Consider the following 21615-nt stretch of genomic DNA (forward strand, 5'->3'; position numbering starts at 1 on the left):
AATGTGAGTGGAGAGAGGGTTAAGCACAGGTTAAAGAGATGTGTATTGTCTCCAGTCAGGACAGTTAGTGAGATTTTGCAAGCCCAGGCAAGTCACGGGGGTTACAGATAGTGTGACATGAACCCAAGATCCCGGTTGAGGCCGTCCTTGTGTGCGGAACTTGGCTATCAGTTTCTGCTCAGCGATTCTGCGTTGTTGTGTGTCATGAAGGCCGCCTTGGAGAACACTTACCCGAAGATCAGAGGCTGAATGCCCGTGACTGCTGAAGTGTTCCCCAACTGGAAGGGAACACTCCTGCCTGGTGATTGTTGAGCGGTGTTCATTCATTCGTTGTCGTAGCGTCTGCATGGTCTCCCCAATGTACCATGCCGCGGGACGTCCTTTCCTGGTAGGCAACGTTGGCCGAGTCGCAAGTGTATGTACAGTGTACCTGGTGGATGGTGTTCTCACGTGAGATGATGGCATCCATGTCGATGATCCGGCACGCCTTGCAGAGGTTGCTGAGGCAGGGTGTCGTGGTCACTGTTCTCCTGAAGGCTAGGTAGTTTGCTGCGGACAATGGTTTGTTTGAGGTTGTGCGGTTGTTTGAAGGCCCGAAGTGGGGGTGTGGGGATGGCCTTGGCGAGATGTTCGTCTTCATCGATGACATGTTGAAGGCTCCGGAGAAGATGTCGTAGCTTCTCTGTTCCAGGGAAGTACTGGACGACGAAGGGTACTCTGTCCACCGTGTCCCGTGTTTGTCTTCTGATGAGGTCAGTGCGGTTTTTCGCTGTGGCACATCAGAACTGTCGATCGATGAGTCGAGCGCCATACCCTGTTCTTATGAGGGCGTCATTTCCTTCCTTTGGACTCATGGCGAACAATCATTGAAACAACTATACGATGACATCAACAAGTTCCATCCCACCATCCGACTCACCATGGACTACTCTCCGGAATCGTTTGCATTCTTGAACACACGCATCTCCATCAAGGACTGTCACCTCAACACTTCACTGTAACGCACGCCCACGGATAACCTCACGATGCTCCACTTCTCCAACTTCCACCCTAAACACGTTAAAGAAGCTATCCCCTATGGACAAGCCTTCCATATACACAGGATCTGCTCAGATGAGGAGGATCGCGACAGACGCCTACAGATGCTGAAAGACGCCCTCATAAGAACAGGATATGGCGGTCGACTCATCGATCGACAGTTCCGATGTGCCACAGCGAAAAACCGCACCGACCTCCATAGAAGACAAACACGGGACACGGCGGACAGAGTACCCTTCATCGTCCAGTACTTCCCCGGAGCAGAGAAGCTACGACATCTTCCCTGGAGCCTTCAACATGTCATCGATGAAGACGAACATCTCGCCAAGCCATCCCCACACCCCCACTTCTTGCCTTCAAACAACCGCACAACCTCAAACAGACCATTGTCTGCAGCAAACTACCCAGCCTTCAGGAGAACAGTGACCACGACACCACACAACCCTGCCACAGCAACCTCTGCAAGACATGCCGGATCATCGACACGGATGCCGTCATCACACGTGAGAACACCATCCACCAGGTATACGGCACGTACTCTTGCGACTCAGCCAACGTTGTCTACCTGATACGCTGCAGGAAAGGATGTCCCAAGGCATGGTACATTGGGGAGACCATGCAGACACTACGACAACAAATGAAAGAACACAGTTCGACAATCACCAGGCAGGAGTGTTCCCTTCCCAGTCGGGGAATACTTCAGCAGTCACGGGCATTCAGCCTCTGATCTTCGGGTAAGCGTTCTCCAAGGCGGCCTTCATGACAACGCAGAATCGCTGAGCAGAAACTGATAGCCAAGTTCCGCACACATGAGGATGGCCTCAACCGGGATCTTGGGTTCATGTCACACTATTCGTAACCCCCACGACTTGCCTGGGCTTGCAAAATCTAACTATCCTGGCTGGAGACAATATACATCTCTTTAACCTGTGCTTGACCCTCTCTCCACTCACATTGTCTGTACTTTTAAGACTTGATTACCTGTAAAGACTCACATTCCAACCATTATCTTGTAAATTGAGTTTGTGTCCGTATATGACCTGTTTGTGAACACAAGTCCTCACTCACCTGATGAAGGAGCCAGAGACTCCGAAAGCTAGTGCTGCCAAATAAACCTGTTGGACTTTAACCTGGTGTTGTGAGACTTCTTACATGCTTACCCCAGTCCAACACTGACATCTCCACATTACAGGGGAGTCCCAGAGAATTGGAGAATAGCCAATGTTGTTCCTTTGTTTAAGAAGGGTAACAAGGATAATCCAGATAATTACAGGCTGGTGAGCCTTACATCAGTGGTAGGGAAATTATTGGAGAGGATTCTTCGAGATAGGATTTACTTAAACTTGGAAATAAATGGACGTATTAGCGAGAGGCAACATGGTTTTGTGAAGGGGAGGTCATGTCTCACTAACTTGATTGAGTTTTGCGAGGAAGTAACAAAGATGATTGATTAGGGTAGGGCAGTGGATGTTGTCTACATGGACGATTCCTGAGAGTAGTCCATGGTGAGTCTGATGGTGGGATGGAACTTGTTGATGTCATCGTATAGTTGTTTCAGTGATTGTTTGCTATGAGTCCAAAGGAAGAAAATGTCATCCATGTATCTCATGTATAGCGTTGGTTGATGGTCCTGTGCGATGAAGAGGTCTTGTTCAAACCTGTGCATGAAGATGTTGGCATATTGAGGTGCGAATTTGGTCCCCATGGCTGTTCCGTGAGTCTGGATGAAGAACTGGTTGTTGAAGGTGAAGACGTGGTCCAGAATGAAGCGGATGAGTTGTAGAATTGCATCTGGAGATTGGCAGTTGTCGGCGTTGAGTACTGAGGCAGTTGCAGCAATGCCGTCGTCGTGGGGATGCTGGTGTAGAGTGCTGAGACATCCATTGTGACGAGGAGTGCTCCTGGTTTAACTGCTTCATGTGTGCTGAGTTTCTGTAGGAAATTCGTAGTGTCGCGACAGAAGCTGGCGGTTCTTTGTACAATTGGTTTCAGGATGCCCTCGACGTAGCCGGAGAGGTTATCACACAGGGTCCCATTGCCTGATACGATGGGATGGCTGGGTGTGTTGGCCTTGTGGATCTTTGGGAGGCAGTAGAGATCTCCAGTGCAGGGAGTACGTGGGATGAGAGAATGGACAGTGCTCTAAAGGTCCGGATCAAAGGTCTTGATCAGTCTGTTGAGCTGACGGGTGTGTTCTTTGGTTGGATCTGTGGGTAACTGTCTGTAGTGTTCCTCGTTGTTCAGTTGTCGGCAGTAATCCGTTCTGTTCAGTATGACAGTGGCCCCTCCTTTGCTGGTTTGATGACAATGTTGCGGTTGGTCTTGAGAGCGCGGATGGCATTGCGTTGTGCTTGGAAGACGTTCGGGACTGTCTTGTGAGTGCGGCTAATGAACCTGGCATTGACGCACCTCCTGGTGGCTTGGGCATACATGTTGAGTCGAGGACAGCAGCCTTCCAGAGGAGTCCAATTTGACTCTTTCCTCTTCGGTTGCTGCACTGCGGATCTCTCTGTCGGCTGTTCCAGTTCATTGGCTGTCTCATTGTGTTCACTGTTGGCCTCTTGGGATTTGTGGAAGAATTCCCGCAGCCTCATTCGCCTGATGAATTCCTCTGTGTCCGCTGCAAGACTGATGGGGTCCATTTTGGTGGTGGGGCAGAAATTGGGCCCTCAGCTGAAAACTTCGATTTCATCTGGTTGAACTGTGTAGTCCAACAAGTTGACAATGGACTTCCCTGCAGTGGTACTGTTTTCTACTGTGGTACCGGGGGAGGCTTTGTTGCTGCTGGTGGTGATGCTGAGTTTCTCACGTTTCCTGTTCTTAGTGTGCATGTAGATGGCGTAGTTCATTTGTCTCGTCTGCTTGCGTCCTGAGCGCAAGTTGAGAATATGGACTCTATCTTGGTTTCCACGTTGCCTACTGTAGAGCTGGTGTATGAGGTGGTTGAGGAGTGTGAGAGAGGTGTGACGGCAAAGTCTCGCAGCGTAGTCTGTGTTATAAGTTGACCTGAGTGGGTTCATGATCTGTTGTCCTTTCGGTATCTTGTCTGCTTTCTTGCATCTTTGTAGAAACTTGATGTCTGTGTCGATATGCGCGATCTTCTTGGAGATCCTCTTGACTTGGAACCGGCAGTTTGCGGTGTTGATGGTAGCCATGATGCCAGTGTTGGACTGGGGTAAGCTCAGTAAGAAGTCTCACAACACCAGGTTAAAGCCCAACAGTTTATTTGGTAGCACAAGCTTTCGGAGTATCGCTCCTTCTCCAGGTGTGAAGAGTTGTGTTCACAAACAGGGCATATATAGACACAAACTCAATTTACAAGATAATGGTTGGAATGCGAGTCTTTACAGGTAATCAAGTCTTAAAGGTACAGACAATGTGAGTGGAGAGGGGGTTAAGCACAGGTTAAAGAGGTGTGAATTGTCTCCAGCCAGGACAGTTAGTGAGAATTTGCAAGTCCAGACTCGGCCAACATTGTCTACCTGATACGCTGCAGGAAAGGATGTTCCGAGCCATGGTACATTGGGGAGACCATGCAGATGCTACAACAACAGATGAATGAACACCGCTCGACCATCACCAGGCAGAAGTGTCCTCTTCCTGTCAGGGAACACTTCATCAGTCACGGGCATTCAGTCTCTGATCTTTGGGTAAGCGTTCTCCAAGGTGGCCTTCACGACACACGACAATGCAGAATCGCCAAGCAGAAACTGATAGCCAAGTTCCTCACACATGAGGACAGCCTCAACTGGAATCTTTGGTTCATGTCACACTATCTGTAACCTCCATGACTTGCCTGGGCTTGCAAAATCTCACTCACTGTCCTGGTGTGCTTAACCCTCTCTCCACTCACATTGTCTGTACCTTTAAGACTTGATTACCTGTAAAGACTCGCATTCCAACCATTATCTTGTAAGTTGAGTTTGTGTCTATATATGCCCTGTTTGTGAATACAACTCTTCACTCACCTGAAGAAGGAGCGATACTCCGAAAGCTTGTGCTACCAAATAAACCTGTTGGATTTTAACCTGGTGTTGTGAGACTTCTTACCATGTAATATCTCAGTGCAGATCACATCCTGCTCTGTTTCATTTTGTTCTTGGAAAGCTGCTATGCTGCTCCTGAAATGGATTCCACTGAGCATTCGCAGTGCAATTCTTGGGCTAAGATTCTACTTTTGGCAGGAAGTTGTCCCTGGTTGTGTTGAAACTGCAGTCAGTATGGAACATTTAACCCTTCCTGTTCCAGAACATATATGTAGTTTCTGTTTAATTTTTCATGCTTTTCAAGAAAATTTTTAATAAAATGGCTTTCTCAGCAAGATTTTAGGCACAATTCCCACTCTCTTTCTTTGCCTGTTTAAGGAGGGCAGTCGAGATGTTACAATGGGACTCAGTGCCCCTAAACTGACAGCCATCACTCCTGCTCCTGACTGCCATCTAGTGACCCCTTCTGAGTAAAGTTTGGATGTTGGGCCCAAAAAGGATTAGAAAGAAAAAATGTCATTTATATAACACCTTCCATGCTTTCAGATTATCCTGAAGCACTTTAAACTTTATTTAAAATGTATTTATTAGTATCACAGGTAGGTTTACATTAACACTGCAATGAAGTTACTGTGAAAATTCCCTAGTCGCCACACTCTGGCGCCTGTTTGGGCACACTGAGGGTGAATTTAGCATGGTCAATGCACCTAACCAGCACATCTTTGGACTGTGGGAGAAAACCAGAGCACCCGGAGGAAACCCACGCAGACACGTGGAAAAACATGCAGACTCCACACAGACAGTGACCCAAGCCGGGAATTGAACCTGGGCCCCTGGTGCTGTGAGGCAGCAGTGCGAACCACCGTGCTGTGCTGCCCCCCACTTTATAGGTAATCAAGTACTTCTGAAGTACAGTCACTGTTGTAATGCAGAAAATGTGGCAGCCAATTTGCACGCAGCAAGATCCCACAAACAGCAGTGAGATAGTGACTAGATAATCTGTTTTAGTCATATTGGTTGAGGGATAAATATATTCCAGACCACTTCTTTACTCTTCTTCAGGCACTAGCTCAAAACTGAGCATCCATGAGGTGCTGTAGGCCATCAGAAGCATAATTGTATTCACCCAAAATCTGTGATCTCCTAGCTGGACATGAATTCAATTCCTCAGATACTGAAGCACTCCATGCTCACATGCAGCAAGATCTGGACAATATTCTGGTTTGGGCTATGAAACGACACATGCCATTTGTGTCATAAAAGTGCAGGCAATGACCATTTCAAACAAGAGAGAACTGAAACACGTCCCTTTGACATTCAATAGCATTACCAATGCTGCCTCCCTCAGCATCAATGTACAGGGAGTGATCATTGACCAGAAACTGAACTAGACCAGCCATATAAATACTGTGGCTAAAACAGCAGGTTAGAGGCTGGGAATTCTGTGATGAGTAACATAAATATTCATGCTCTCCACCATCAATTCACAGTGGCAGCAGAGTGTACCGTCTACAAGATGTACTGTAGCAACTCACCAAGTCTCCATTGATAGCACCTTCCAATCCCATGCCCTCTACCATCTCAAGTAACAAGGACAGTACACTCATGAGAACACCATCATCTGCAGGTTCCATTCCAAGGCCATGCAACATCTTTACTTGGAACTATATTGCCACTGCGTCACTGTTGCTGGGTCAAAATCATCAACTCCCACCCTAACAGCACTGAGTGTACCTGCGCCACATGGATTGCAGTGATTCAAGAAGGCAGCTCACACCACCTTCTCAGGGATAATTAGTGATGGGTAATAAAATGTCGGTCTTGCTCACATCATACATTGCCCCTTCATACCAAGATATGTTCCTCACCCATCCCACTCCTCGTAGCCCCATCATGTATTTTTGGCTGAGGGACCAGACAAGATTTGATTTGATTTGATTTATTATTGTCACATGTATTAACATACAGTGAAAACTACTGTTTCTTGCGCATTATACAGACAAAACATACCGTTCATAGAGAAGGAAACGAGAGAGTGCAGAATGTACTCCTACAGTCATAGCTAGGGGTGTAGAGAAAGATCAACTTAATGCAAGGTAAGTCCATTCAAAAGTCTGACGGCAGCAGGGAAGAAGCTGTTCGTCAGTTGGTACGTGACCTCAGACTTTTGTGTCTTTTCCCGAAGGAAGAAGGTGGAAAAGAGAATGTCTGGGGTGTGTGGTGTCCTTAATTATGCTGACTGCTTTGCTGAGGCAGCGGGAAGTGTACACAGAGTCAATGGATGGGAGGCTGGTCTGCGTGATGGATTGGGCTACATTCTCGACCTTTTGTTTTGTAGTTCCTTGCGGTCTTGGGCGGAGCAGGGGCCATACCAAGCTATGATACAACCCGAAAGAATGCTCTCTATGGTGCATTTGTAAAAGTTGATGAGGGTCGTAGCTGACATGCCAAATTTTCTTAGTCTTCTGAGAAAGTAGAGGCGTTGGTGGGCTTTCTTAACTGTAGTGTCGGCATGGGGGTACCAGGACAGGTTGTTGGTGATCTGGACACCTAAAAATTTGAAGCTCTCGACCCTTTCTACTTCGTCCCCTTTGATGTAGACAGGGGCATGTTCTCCTTTACGCTTCCTGAAGTCGATGACAATCTCCTTCGTTTTGTTGACATTGAGGGAAAGGTTATTGTTGCCGCACCAATTCACCAGATTCTCTATCTCATTCCTGTACTCTTTCTCGTCATTGTTTGAGATCTGACCCACTACGGTGATGTCGTCAGCAAACTTGAAAATTGAATTGGAGGGGAATTTGGCCACACAGTCATAGGTGTGTAAGGAGTATAGTAGGGGGCTGAGAACACAGCCTTGTGGGGCACCAGTGTTGAGGATGATCATGGAGAAGATGTTGTTGCCTATCCTTACTGATTGTGGTCTGTGAGTTAGGAAGTTCAAGATCCAGTCAAACAAAGAACAGTACAGCACAGGAAACAGGCCCTTCGGCCCTCCAAGCCTGTGCTGCTCATTGGTCCAACTAGACCATTCGTTTGTATCCCTCCATTCCCAGACTGCTCATGTGACTATCCAGGTAAGTCTTAAACGATGCCAGCGTGTCTGCCTCCACCACCCTACTTGGCAGCGCATTCCAGGCCCCCACCACTCTCTGTGTAAAAAACGTCCCCCTGATATCTGAGTTATACCTCGCCCCTCTCACCTTGAGCCCGTGACCCCTCGTGATCGTCACCTCCGACCTGGGAAAAAGCTTCCCACTGTTCACCCGATCTTATACCCTTCATAATTTTGTACACCTCTATTAGGTCTCCCCTCATTCTCCGTCTTTCTGGGAGAACAAGCCCAGTTTACCCAATCTCTCCTCAAAGCTAAGACCCTTCATACCAGGCAACATCCTGGTAAACCTTCTCTGCACTCTCTCTAAAGCCTCCACGTCTTTCTGGTAGTGCGGCGACCAGAACTGGACGCAGTACTCCAAATGTGGCCTAACCAGCGTTCTATACAGCTGCAACATCAGACTCCAGCTTTTATACTCTATACCCCGTCCTATAAAGGCAAGCATAACATATGCCTTCTTCACCATCTTCTCCACCTGTGCTGCCAACTTTAAGGATTTGTGGACTTGTACACCTAGGTCCCTCTGTGTTTCTATACTCTTGATGGCTCTGCCATTTATTGTATAACTCCCCCCTACATTAGTTCTTCCAAAATGCATCACTTTGCATTTATCTGGATTAAATTCCATCTGCCATTTCTCCGCCCAATTTTCCAGCCTATCTATATCCTGCTGTATTGTCCGACAATGTTCATCGCTATCCGCAAGTCCAGCCATCTTCGTGTCATCCGCAAACTTGCTGATAACACCAGTTACACCTTCTTCCAAATCATTTATATATATCACAAATAGCAGAGATCCCAGTACAGAGCCCTGCGGAACACCACTGGTCACACCTCCAGCCAGAAAAAGACCCTTCGACTGCTACCCTCTGTCTCCTGTGGCCAAGCCAGTTTTCTATCCATCTAGCCACCTCTCCTTGTATCCCATGAGCCTTAACCTTCTTAACCAACCTGCCATGAGGGACTTTGTCAAATGCCTTACTGAAATCCATATAGACGACATCCACGCCCTTCCTTCGTCAGCCATTTTTGTCACTTCCTCAAAAAACTCCACCAAATTTGTAAGGCACGACCTCCCTCTTACAAAACCATGCTGTTTGTCACTAATGAGAATGTTCCGTTCTAAATGCGCATACATCCTGTCTCTAAGAATCCTCTCCAACAACTTCCCTACCACGGACGTCAGGCTCACTGGCCTATAATTTCCCGGGTTATCCCTGCTACCCTTCTTAAATAACGGGACCACATTCGCTATCCTCCAATCCTCAGGGACCTCACCTGTGTCCACTGAAGAGACAAAGATTTCCGTCAGAGGCCCAGCAATTACATCTCTTGTCTCCCTGAGCAGTCTAGGATAGATGCCATCAGGCCGTGGGGATTTGTCAGTTTTAATGTTACCTAAAAAACCTAACACTTTCTCCCTTGTATTGGAGATTCTCTCTAACGGGTCAACACCTCCCTCTGAGACACTCCCAGTCAACAAGTCCCTCTCTTTTGTGAATACCGATGCAAAGTATTCATTTAGGATCTCCCCTATTTGCTTGGGTTCTAAGCATAATTCCCCTCCTTTGTCCCTGAGAGGTCCGACATTTTCCCTGACAACTCTTTTGTTCCTAACATATGAATAAAATGCCTTGGGATTCTCCTTAATCCTGTCTGCCACGAACATTTCATGACCTCTTTTCGCCCTTCTAACTCCCCGTTTGAGTTCTTTCCTACTCTCTCTGTATTCCTCCAGAGCTGCATCTGTTTTCAGTTGCCTGGACCTAACGTACGCCTCTTTTCTTTTTGATCAGATCCTCAATTTCCCTGGTTATCCACGGCTCTCAAATCCTACCTTTCCTATCCTTCCTTTTTACAGGCACATGCCTGTCCTGCAGCCTTATCAACTGTTCCTTAAAAGACTCCCATTTGCCAGACATGGACTTACCTCCGAACAGCCTCTCCCAATCAACGGCCACCAATTCCTGCCTAATCCGGCTATAGTTAGCCTTCCCTCAATTTAGCACCCTACCCTTAGGACACACTCGTCCTTGTCCATTACTATCCTAAACTTAACAGAGTTGTGGTCACTATTTGCCACATGTTCCCCTACCGAAACTTTGACGACCTGACCGGGCTCATTTCCCAGAACTAGATCCAGTATAGCCCCCTCTCTAATTGGGCTATCTACATACTGTTCCAACGAACCTTCCAGTACGCATTTTACAAATTCCTCCCCGTCCAGACCCCCAGCCCTAAGCACTTTCCAGTCTATACCAGGGAAATTGAAGTCTCCCACTACAACAACCCTATTTTTTCTGCACATATCCAGAATCTCCTGACATATCCATTCCTCCACTTCCCGTGGGCTGTTGGGTGGCCTGTAGTATAGTTCTGTCTGGAGACAATACACATCTCTTTAACCTGTGTTGAATGCTCCCTCCACCCACATTGTCTGTACCTTTAAGACCTGGCTGGCTTTAGAGATTCGCATTCTAATTAGTATTCTGTAACTTGATTTCTGTGTCTGTGCACTGTTTGAGAGCAGATATCCACTCCATCTGATGAAGGAGCAGTGCTCCGAAAGCTTATGGTATTTGCTACCAAATAAACCTGTTGGACTTTATCCTGGTGTTGTGAGACTTCTTACTGTAGTATACCCCCAGCATAGTGATTGCACCTTTCCTGTTTCTGAGCTCCACCCACAGCGACTCATTACATGACCCCTCTAAATTGTCCACCCTCTGCACCGCTGTAATATGCTCCCTAACTAATACCGCTACTTCCCCACCTCTTATACCCCGGAAAATTCAGCTGCCAGTCCTGTCCTTCTTTTAACCATGTCTCCGTCACCGCAACCACATCCAAATTCCCCGTAAGCATTAAGGCCCTAAGTTCGTCTGTCTTACCCGTTATGCTCCTCGCATTGAAGCAGATGCACTCCAGACCCACTCAGGTCATCCTGCTCCAGAATGCTCTTCTTCTTAGCTAGCCTTGCCCTGGTCCCCAGCTCGACCCCAGCCTCAGTACTTACTGACCTACTGTTTTGATCCCCACCCCCCTGCCACACTAGTTTAAACCCTGCCGAAACACTCTAGCAAAACTCCCAGCCAGGATATTTGTGCCCTTCCAGTTAAGGTGTAACCCATCCTTTCCGTACAGGTGCCATCCTCTCTTGAAGACTTCCCAATGATCTATGAATTTGAAACTCTCCCTCTTGCACCAGTCCTTTAGCCACGTGTTCAATTGTAGGATCTCCCTGTTCCTGGCCTCACTAGCACTAGGCACCGGGAGCAGTCCAGAGATTGCTACCCTAGAGGTCTTATTTTTTAGCCTAGCATCCATCTCCCTGAATTGTTCTCGTATGATCCCCCTGCTCTTTCTACCTACGTCATTTTCACCAATGTGTACAATTACATCTGTTTGATTACCTTCCCTTTTTAATATACTTCCTACCCTCTCGGAGACATCCAGCACCCCGGCACCAGGGAGGCAGACTACTATCCTGAAGTCTCGTTCACGCCCGCAGACCTGCCTGTCCGTGCCTCTGACCATCGCATCCCCCACCACTATTTCTCTCCTAATCCCCAGTCACAGAGGGAGGTGTCGAGCCCCAGGCCACAGAGTTTGGAGATGGATTTCGAGGGAATAATCGTGTTGAAGGCTGAGCTGTAGTCAATATATAGGAGTCTGACATTGGTGTCCTTGTTATCTAGGTGTTCCAGGGTTGAGCGCAGGGCCAAGGAAATGGCGTCTGCTGTGGACCTGTTGCGGCAGTCGGCCAACTGTAGTGGATCCAGGTAGTCCGGGAGGCTGGAATTGATTCATGCCATGACTAACCTTTTGAAGCACTTCATAATGATGGATGCCAGAGCCACCGGCCGATAGTCATTAAGACACGCTGCTTGGTTTTCCTTAGGTACTGGGATGATGGTTGTCTTCTTGAAGCAGATAGGGACCTCAGATTGAAGCAGGGAGGTTGCTTCCACTGGCGGGTTAAACTAGAACTAGGGGGCATAGCCTCAAAATAAGGGGGAGCAGATTTAGGACTGAGTTGAGGAGGAACTTCTTCACCCAAAGGGTTGTGAATCTATGGAATTCCCTGCCCAGTGAAGATGTGAGGCTACTTCGTTGAATGCTTTTAAGGCAAAGATAGATAGATTTTTGAACAGTAGAGGAATTAAAGGTTATGGTGCGTGGGCAGGTAAGTGGAGCTGAGTCCACGAAAAGATTAACCATTGAATGGCGGAGCAGGCTGGAGGGGTCAGATGGCCTACTCCTTCTCCTAGTTCTTATGTTCTTAAAACAATGTTTGATTGACTGACAGATCTATTCTGTCAATTACATCATTTTGATTTATACAAGATAAAGAGGTTTTCAGTGCTTGCAATTTTAGCCATTGATATTTCAAAGGGTCTGGATGATTGACACACTTATAGGGCTGCAGTGAATTTTTTTTTTAAGAAAGCCGAAGATATGATTGAATTACTTACTTAAAGGCTTTTTTAATGTTCTCTTATTTCAATCGGGTTCATTGGCTCTGCACAGAGTCTACAGTGGGTGAGTAGACATGGATGTGTAATAGTTTGGCATCGTGGTCATGTCGGATGGGTGGGGGGGGGCATGATGTGATATATTTTAACATAGATGGGGAATGTGAGGGAATAAGGGGATGTGAGGAGTGACAGAGAACTGTTCTTTGTTTTGCTGCCATTATTTCAATTGGGTAGAGCACTGAGGTGGGTCTTTTAGAACATTGAATTTAATCAATCTGGCAATTTGTGGACTTGCATTGCATTAGATAACTACAAAGCCTTTCAACTGGTTCACTAATGTCCTTCAGGGAAGAATCTGCCACCCCTACCTGGCCTGACCTAATTCATAATGACCTCAGAATAATAGATATACAAAATATAACAGGAGAGTGTTACAGGCACAGAACACTAATGTTGGGGTTAGTTATCGAAGAGGTAAAAGTAAAATATAAAGCAAATTGGAATATAAACAATAAAAGTTGGAAACCATCTGTCCAGTCAAGACTCTTGAATCTCCACATCTGTACAGCAAAATTGCTTTTTCCAGAACTGAAACATAAGTGATTTCTTTAGAATGATTTTTAAAAAGAGTAACAGGGGGAGGGGGATTTAAGGAGACAGGAGCCAGTCATCTTGTTAATTACATATCAATTGTGTTTAATAGATAGTAGGAATTAATTGAACATTGACTTGAGCTCACTATAGTAGACACAGAGTAAAACTCCAGCAGTTGGGATAGGAAGTGCGTGCTAGCAATATATAATTCTGTAACTAAACATAAAAGTGTGCCAAGACTGGCTCCAGTTCTGTCCTTGACCAATTAGCTTTCTGGAAAAGAATATGATAACGAATGGACTTAAGATGATTGGGTTGGTTGGTTGGAAGCTGAGAGAAAACAAAATCTGACAAAAATCTACAATCACAGTAGTCATTGTGAAAAATGGCAGAAAGCAATGGTAAATTGTTGCTGCGATCAGAGCCTGAGCCACACGAACAATGAAAGGGTGATGTGGATATGTAAAACACGTTACATTCCTACCAAAGAGGAAACAAGATATGTGATGGAATTCTACCACCCCATCTGCCACGGAATCAGAGCGGGCAAGTGGCAGACAACAGAAATATCCGTTGATCTTGGGCAGGAATTTCCGGTCTCACTCAAGTGAGACCGTAAAATCCCACCCATGGTTTGGTATTGTTGCTCCTTATTGAAGTAAAATATTTTATGAGTTTGGTAGTGGTGAAGGTTTGGATCAGCTTTGGAATTTTTGAATGAAACTTACAAGAAAGATCATCTGTTAAATGACTATGAGACACTTTCGTGCCAGAAACATGGATAGATTTTGGAAAAAAATGATCATTCCACAAAGGATTATCATGGTCTTTAACAGGTTTTATAAAAGATTAACAAAATTCAATTTAGGAACCACTAGATCAGTAGCATCATTTAAGTTGCTGAATTGTGCCAAGGATAGGCTCCTGTTTCTGCTGTAATAAGTGTTCAACTCTCAGAAAGGGAGAACTTGTTGGATCAGATGTCTGCCCACTTGAAAAATATTCCTGGGGAAACAGTCATTTCCATCAGTATTTTTGGAAGAGATTCTGCAGTGCCACAAATAAAAGAGGACTCAGTGATTGCCATACTTCAAATAGGCCCAGATACTAGATGCAGGCATCAATACGATGAAAGAAGTAAAGATTAGCAGAATGAGAATGAAAGCGCATTTAACAGATCTGAGTATTACAGCAGAAGACAGAACTGGAACAACAATAAACAAATGAATTCCAGAAAAGCCCAAGGAACAGTTAACAAGTGCTTCAGGTGTGACCCAATGTATAATTTATTATTCAATGATCTGCCCAAAGCAGGCAGGTTGGGTCCTCAAAATGACACAATTCTGAATAAGAGGATAAAGAAAATTATGAAACCGAACCAATTGCACTGGTCATGAGCTTTGACCTGATGATAAATGTGTTAGTCATGAACTCATTGACTGTGCTATGCTAGATGATGTTGAATTTCAACAGTACGTGGGACAAATTAGTTAAAATGTTACCTTGATTCACAAAGTAATGAGGACCAATGCAAAGTTAAAGAATATAAAAGTACTACTTGCTTTAGGCTTGGCACTGACAACATATTGAACTTCCATTTCATGTATTTTCAAGTAAAATAGTTGGAGTAGGTCATTTTTAGAACTTAGAAACCCTACAGTACAGAAAGAGGCCATTCGGCCCATCGAGTCTGCACCAACCACAATCCCACCCAGGCCCTACCCCCATATCCCTACATATTTTACCCGCTAATCCCTCTAACCTACGCATCTCAGGACACTAAGGGGCAATTTTAACTTGGCCAATCAACCTAACCCGCACATCTTTGGACTGTGGGAGGAAACCGGAGCACCCGGAGGAAACCCATGCAGACACGAGGAGAATGTGCAAACTCCGCACAGACAGTGACCCAAGCCGGGAATCGAACCCAGGTCCCTGGAGCTGTGAAGCAGCAGTGCTAACCACTGTGCTACCGTGTCGCCCTTTTATGAGTAGTCAGGTAAACCCAAATTTTTGTCAGGCTTCAGAGGTGCAAATGGGCTCACTTAGTTTACTTTGAAGGAAACCCGATTATTCTCAGCATTCCTGGCCCTGAGCCATTTCCTATTGACTTTTCGCAGGTCAGGAATGCCAGGTGTGCAAAATGCACACCTGCCACCACTGAGGTCCAGTTTAAAAGGGCGACAAAAATCAGATTTCCTTTCAACACCATTTTCATCTGGTGAAGCAGGGTTTTGAAAGGCCGTTAAAAGCACATGAGGTTTGAAAGTTTGTTAAGAAAATGGAAAACCTGCTGAGGAGTCTGGAACTTTGTGGATCTTGCTCTTGTCTCTTACATTCCTATACTCTGAAAGTTAAGTTTAAAGTGTTTTCACACCTTGAACTCTACAACGTTCTGTAGAGTAATGTAGATCTGTCTATAAAGCAGTGATTCACCTGGGGAATCTTTCCTTTAAAACAATATTGCATTGATCTGCCATGTGCATTTATCCACATGCATTAGAGTGTTCTTCCAAAGCACCATAATATTGTGAAAAAGTTTTCAAATAATCCTGCCATTGTCATCGTCTCTACTGTGATTTAAATGGCTCTGACTTTTTTTTTAAGCCTGGAAAATAAATCTAACCATCTGCTTCCCTACATTGATTGACAGGACCCTGCCTTGAAATTAAAATTAAATCAGTTCTTTCTTTCCCAAAGAGCAATCTATTGTTTGACAGCTGTGGCCATTATCAATGCATAACTGACTAGTACTAATGAGTTTCAGCACAAGTAGCTGTTCCATTTATCTGAGAATGAACGGCAGTTTAAAGAGGTTGTAAAAACCTTTGGTTTGATTTCTGGTTTGTTGACACAAGCCAATATGATTGTAGATAGGACAACATTTTTTGACACATGGCAAAATGCATTTTTTCTCTCACGATTAAAGATATGGAAGCTTTTATTAGATAGTAAAAAATTCATTTGTCTTCAAAGAATGTAAAATATTTTCCATTGATATTGCATGGAATATGAAAGCTGGACATTGTACATACTAGGTGAGTGCTATAGAGGATATATGGTGATCTGATGGGACATATAAGACATATGGGAGTTTTGGGGTGGCATGGGTGATCTGAGGGTGCATGAAGGAGACATGAAGTGCATAGGTGAAGCATGGATGTTCTTAGAGGGCATTGGCTTACAGGGGGATGAATGGGACATAAGGGAAGCGCAGTAATTGAAGAAATACTTCATCAAAACCAGACTGCAAGTTGACAATTACCCTGGCATGGGCAGTTCATGCAAATAATTCACTTCAGACGGTTTCAAGGTATAGTCCCTATCAATTAGTTTATGGAGTAAATCCCAAATTGCCTTCTGTGCTGTGTGATTGCCCTCCTACGCCAGAACATAATACAATTAGTTCCAGCTTTCTTCACATTTGCTGTACATGCAGGCAGACAAGACTAAGATCTTGGAGAAAATTCAGAGAACTCTGAGAGATCATAAAACAATCTAAGACAGAATTCATTCAGGATATTTGTTATATTATAAGAGTCAGAATCTTAAGGAATGTAAAGGCAATGGTTAGCCAATAGGCCATGATGGTAAGACAATATTTCACAAATATGATGATCAAACTGTTAAGGTTAATTCCTCATGATTAAACAGACTTCATTACAATATCTCAAATTCTAAGCAATTGATAGAAATAAACAATGCACCTTGTATTTCAAATGCCCATATGTTTTGTGATGATCAGAAGGTTCTGAGGAACAGATTACTGTCGACCAGGGGCTGGATGGTGGTAGACTGTGTGCTCACTAACCTCTCACATCCAAAGCCCAAGTTCGTAGCAGTGCCAATGTACTGACATTTTTTTCACTCAGCTTTGAGTACCAGCATTCTTATTCCAAACTGAGATTTTCATCTAATTGAGAAGCGTAAATGAAGAGCAAGGCATATAGTGTCTTGTTTCTTCATTTAGCACTCAAATGTTTTAAAGGGAATAGATGTATATCAGGAAGTTGTACTATGTAGAGAAATTACATTTTCTCCTCTCTCTCTTTCTGCATAGGACATTATAGATGGCTAGTCCCTGATTAAGCCAACGATAGCTCTGAGCCACCCATCTAGCGGTGTGACAGTGATTGAGCGTGGAGCAGCACGGGGCAGTTTCCTGCACTCTGAAAAGTGGGAGATCACACAGGTAAAACTGCAGACATTTATTGAGTGTACAATATAAACCTAGAATGAAAAGAGGTGCAGCATATTAGGTCACAGGCCATTCAAGTATGTGGATGGATGGAAATGCCAGAACACACAGGAGCTATGCTCTCAGCAGCTCGCCTTCAGTTAGAGTTGTTGACTATTCATAGCAATTCATCTTCATCAATCATTCTACAATAAACACAGGCATGTTATGTATTACTTTTTCTATATTGTGATCTCAACTCATCAGCTGGAAAAGCTCCCACTTCCGCCTCCTGTAATTGATATGTTTTATTCAATTCTTATATGGTTCTAAATATTCTTCATAATGACACTCGTCTGGGATCTAAAGTGCTGTAAGATTATTACATCTTAGAGTTAGAGTTATCGCCCCTCCCACCATTTAATCCCCTACTTCAAGCAACATTCAGACCATGGGATATAATACTTGAAATGTTAGACTTGAAATTATCTCTGTTCTGTTTTGTCAGAGATATTAACCCATTTATTTTAAATTATTAATGTCTCCATTAAAATAATGAAAAAAGGAGTTTGAGATGATCACATTAAGCACAAAAGACATAAAGCAGTGTTATTAATATGTCTACAACCTGTAAACCACATTCTATATTTCAATTATAGGTTACAAAATCTATAATTGTACTTATGGATATTTTTCTGTAGCTGTATCCAAGTACTGTATGTGTCCTGGTGTCGTTATCTCAGTCCTGAAATTTCTGGCGCTGAAGAGGGCAGAGCAGTTCATTTCTGCACAAATAGGAGTGCCCAGAATATGGGCCAGAACCCCAATCCCTTGGTCATGTTTTCCCTGGTAGTTCCAAATGTACTACCAGCCGCTTCCATCCTCCCACCTCACCCCAACCCCAGCATCAAAGGAACATGTTGGGAATCCTGTCCTTTGAAATGCCTCCGCTGGATTCACGCCATCCCTTGACGCCATCTAAAGGCCTCAAATTTTTAATGGATTGAGGTAATCAATCCAGAGTGTACCTCTCCTGGAAGCAGAATTGTTGCTATTCAAGCAGCAGATGAAAAATAATAATTTATTTTCTAATCTTACTGGGGTTAGGAGTCCTCAGGCTGCTGTGCCTAAAAGGGTGCAAGCCACTGATACAATGCATCAGGCCACAACTATGGGATTTTGGGTGGCTCTCGGCTCTGTGTGAGAAAGCTGGGGTTCCAGTCAGTTATACTTGTAATAGTGGATCAGATTCCGGCTTAGGAACTATCATTTTGCTATTAATATATAATGAATGTATCTGCACATTTTTCTGCTTTTTGGATCATAGCTGCTGAGGATATATTGTATCTCTATCAGCGCAATTTGCCAATATCTTCACATTGTAGTGTATTGGCGTCAACAGGGCGTTGTGTTGAAGTCTTCTATTTTAAGATTTTCAGAGAATATTTTCTGTGGCAGACAGCAGACAAAGGATTGGTTAGTGCTGATGATAGATCGACACTCATGAGTTTTACTTGAATGATTATCTATCCACGTCAAATCCAATGGTATACTATCTGCAGTAAAATGTGTTGTACAGAATCACGCTTATGTATTTGATAAATAGAATCGCATATCCATTGCTTCCGCTAGAGCCAGCATTGCAGCAATAAAAGCATTTTAACAAACATTTTTTTTTCGTAGCTTCCCAAGCTAAATCATGAAATCATAGAATCTAACAGCGCAGAAGAGGCCTTTCGGCCTATCGAGTCTGCACTAACACATTAGAAACACCTGAACTCCCGCCTAATCACATCTGCCAGCACTTCGCCCATAGACCTGAATGTTATGACTGCCAAGTGCTCATCCAGATACTTTTTAAAGGATGTGAGGCAACCCGCCTCTGGGTAAAAAGGTTTTTCCTCACATCCCCACTAATCCTCCTGCCCCCCACCTTAAAGCTATGACCCCCTCATACTCTTCAACAAAGGGGAATAGTGCTCCTTATCCACTCTGTGCATGCCTTTCATAATCTTGTACACCTCAATCAAGTCAACCCTCAGTCTTCTCTGCTCCAATGAAAACAACCCTATCCAATCTCTCTTCATAACTTAAATATTCCATCCCAGGCAGCATCCTGGTAAATCTCCTCTGCACCCTCTCCAGTGCAAACACATCCTTCTGATAATATGGCAACCAGAACTGCACACAGTACTCTAGCTGTGGCCTCATCAAAGTTCTATACAACTCCAACATGACTTCCTTGCTTTGGTAATTTATGACTCGATTGATAAAGGCAAGTGTCCCATATGCCTTTTTCATTACCTTACTAACATGCCCTTCTGCTTTGAGATCTGTGGACAAAAACGCCAAGATCCTTTCCTCCACAGAACTTCCTAGTGTCCCACCATTCGTTGAATACGTTTTTATCAAATTATTCCTTCCGAAGGGTATCACCTCACACTTTTCAGGGTTAAATCTGCCACTTATCTGTCCATTTGACCATTCTGTCTATATCTTCTTGTAGCCCAAGACACTCCCCCTCGCTGTTAACCACCCGTCCAATCTCTGTATCATCCACAGATTTACTAATCCTACCCCCACATAATCATCAATGTCATTTATATAAATGATGAATAATAGCAGGCCCAACACAGATTCCTGTGGTACGCCACTGGACACTGGCTTCCAGCCACTAAAGCACTCCCCACTTAGCTGGCATCTCCACATCATGGCTTCCAGTCACTAAAGCAGCCTTCTGTTATCACCCTCTGTCTGCTACAACTGAGCCAATTTTGAATCCACTTTATCAAATTACCCTGTATTCCATGTGAATTTACCTTCTTTACAAGTCTTCCATGTGGGACCTTGTCAATGGCTGTGCTGAAATCTATATGAACTACATCGACTGCACTACCCTTATCTACACACCTGGTCACCACCTCAAAAAATTCAATCAAATTTGTTCCTCTGACAAAGCCATGCTGACTATCTCTGATCAAGCTTTGCCTCTCCAAGTGGAGAAAGATGCTCTCCTTCAGAAGTTTCTCTCATAGTTTCCTTACCACTGACATGAGACACACTAGTCTGTAGTTCCCTGTTTTATCTCTACACTCTTTGTAAATAGAATCATAGAATCATAGAATCCTAAGTGCAGAAAGAGGCCATTTGGCTCATCGAGTCTGTACCGACTATAATCCCACCCAGGCCCTATCTCCATAATCCCATGCATTTACCCTAGTTAGTTCCCCTGACACTAAGGGGCAAATTAGTATAGTCAATCCACCTAACCCGCACATCTTTGGAATAGCGGAACCACATTAGCTGTTCTTCAATCTGGCACCTCCCCCATGGCCAGAGAGGAATTGAAAATTTGGGTCAGAGCCCCTGCAATCTCCTCCCTTGCCTCCCACAGTAGCCTCGGGCACAATTCATCTGGACCTGGAGATTTATACACTTTTAAGGCTGCCAATGCCTCCAGTACCTTGTACTTCCCATTTTGGCATTTCCCATTTTCACTTATAAGGAATATTATGGAACCAACTGCACTGGGAACATAGGAGCAGGAGTAGAACATTCAGCCCACTGAACCTGCTTCACCAGTTAATACAGTCATGGCTGGTCATCTACTTCAATGTCCTTTGCCCTACCCTATCCCCATATCTCTTTATGTCATTGGTATTTAGAAATCTCTCAATCTCTGCATTAATCATATTCAAGGACTGAATTTCCACAGTCTTCTGTGGTAGAGAATCCCAAAGTTTCACAATTCTCTGCGTAAAACAATTTCTCCTGATCTCAGTCCGAAGTGGATTCCTCTTTATTTTGAAATTGAATCCCCTGGTTCTAGACTCCCCAACCAGGGGGAACATCTTACCTGCACCTACTCAGTCTATCCCTTTAAATATTTTGCAGGTTTTTCTGAGATCACCTCTCATAGCTGCAGAGGGTATATTGCATCTCTTTCAGTGTATATTTATTGTTGCATTTTGTCAGTATCTTCACATTATATTGTATCACCTCCAAAACCCGAGAGAATACAGGCCCAGGTTCTCCAACCTCTCTTCAGAGGACATTTCCACCATCCGGGGAACAAGTGTAGTGAACTTTCATTGCACTCCCTCGAGGGCAAGAATAGCTATCAGGAAAATCAGCATAAATATTGTAACTATTTTCATGTTCTTTGGATAACCCAAGGATGGGAAGATAAGTATGCATTTCTCAAATTTAAACTTCTAGGCCTGT

General features: G+C 44.4%; 1 protein-coding gene across 6 annotated transcripts in view; it reads left to right on the plus strand.

The window, feature by feature from the left end:
• st3gal2 (ST3 beta-galactoside alpha-2,3-sialyltransferase 2) overlaps positions 1-21615 on the plus strand; it is a 411189-nt gene that overhangs the window by 185575 nt on the left and 203999 nt on the right. For all 6 annotated transcript variants that reach the window (XM_078211163.1, XM_078211160.1, XM_078211162.1 and 3 more), the window contains one exon: positions 17275-17406. The gene's annotated coding sequence lies outside the window, so the exon portion shown is untranslated. The remainder of the gene's footprint in view (positions 1-17274; positions 17407-21615) is intronic.

This window comes from Mustelus asterias, chromosome 4 (genome assembly GCF_964213995.1).
Source record: "Mustelus asterias chromosome 4, sMusAst1.hap1.1, whole genome shotgun sequence".
NCBI classification, from domain to species: domain Eukaryota; kingdom Metazoa; phylum Chordata; class Chondrichthyes; order Carcharhiniformes; family Triakidae; genus Mustelus; species Mustelus asterias.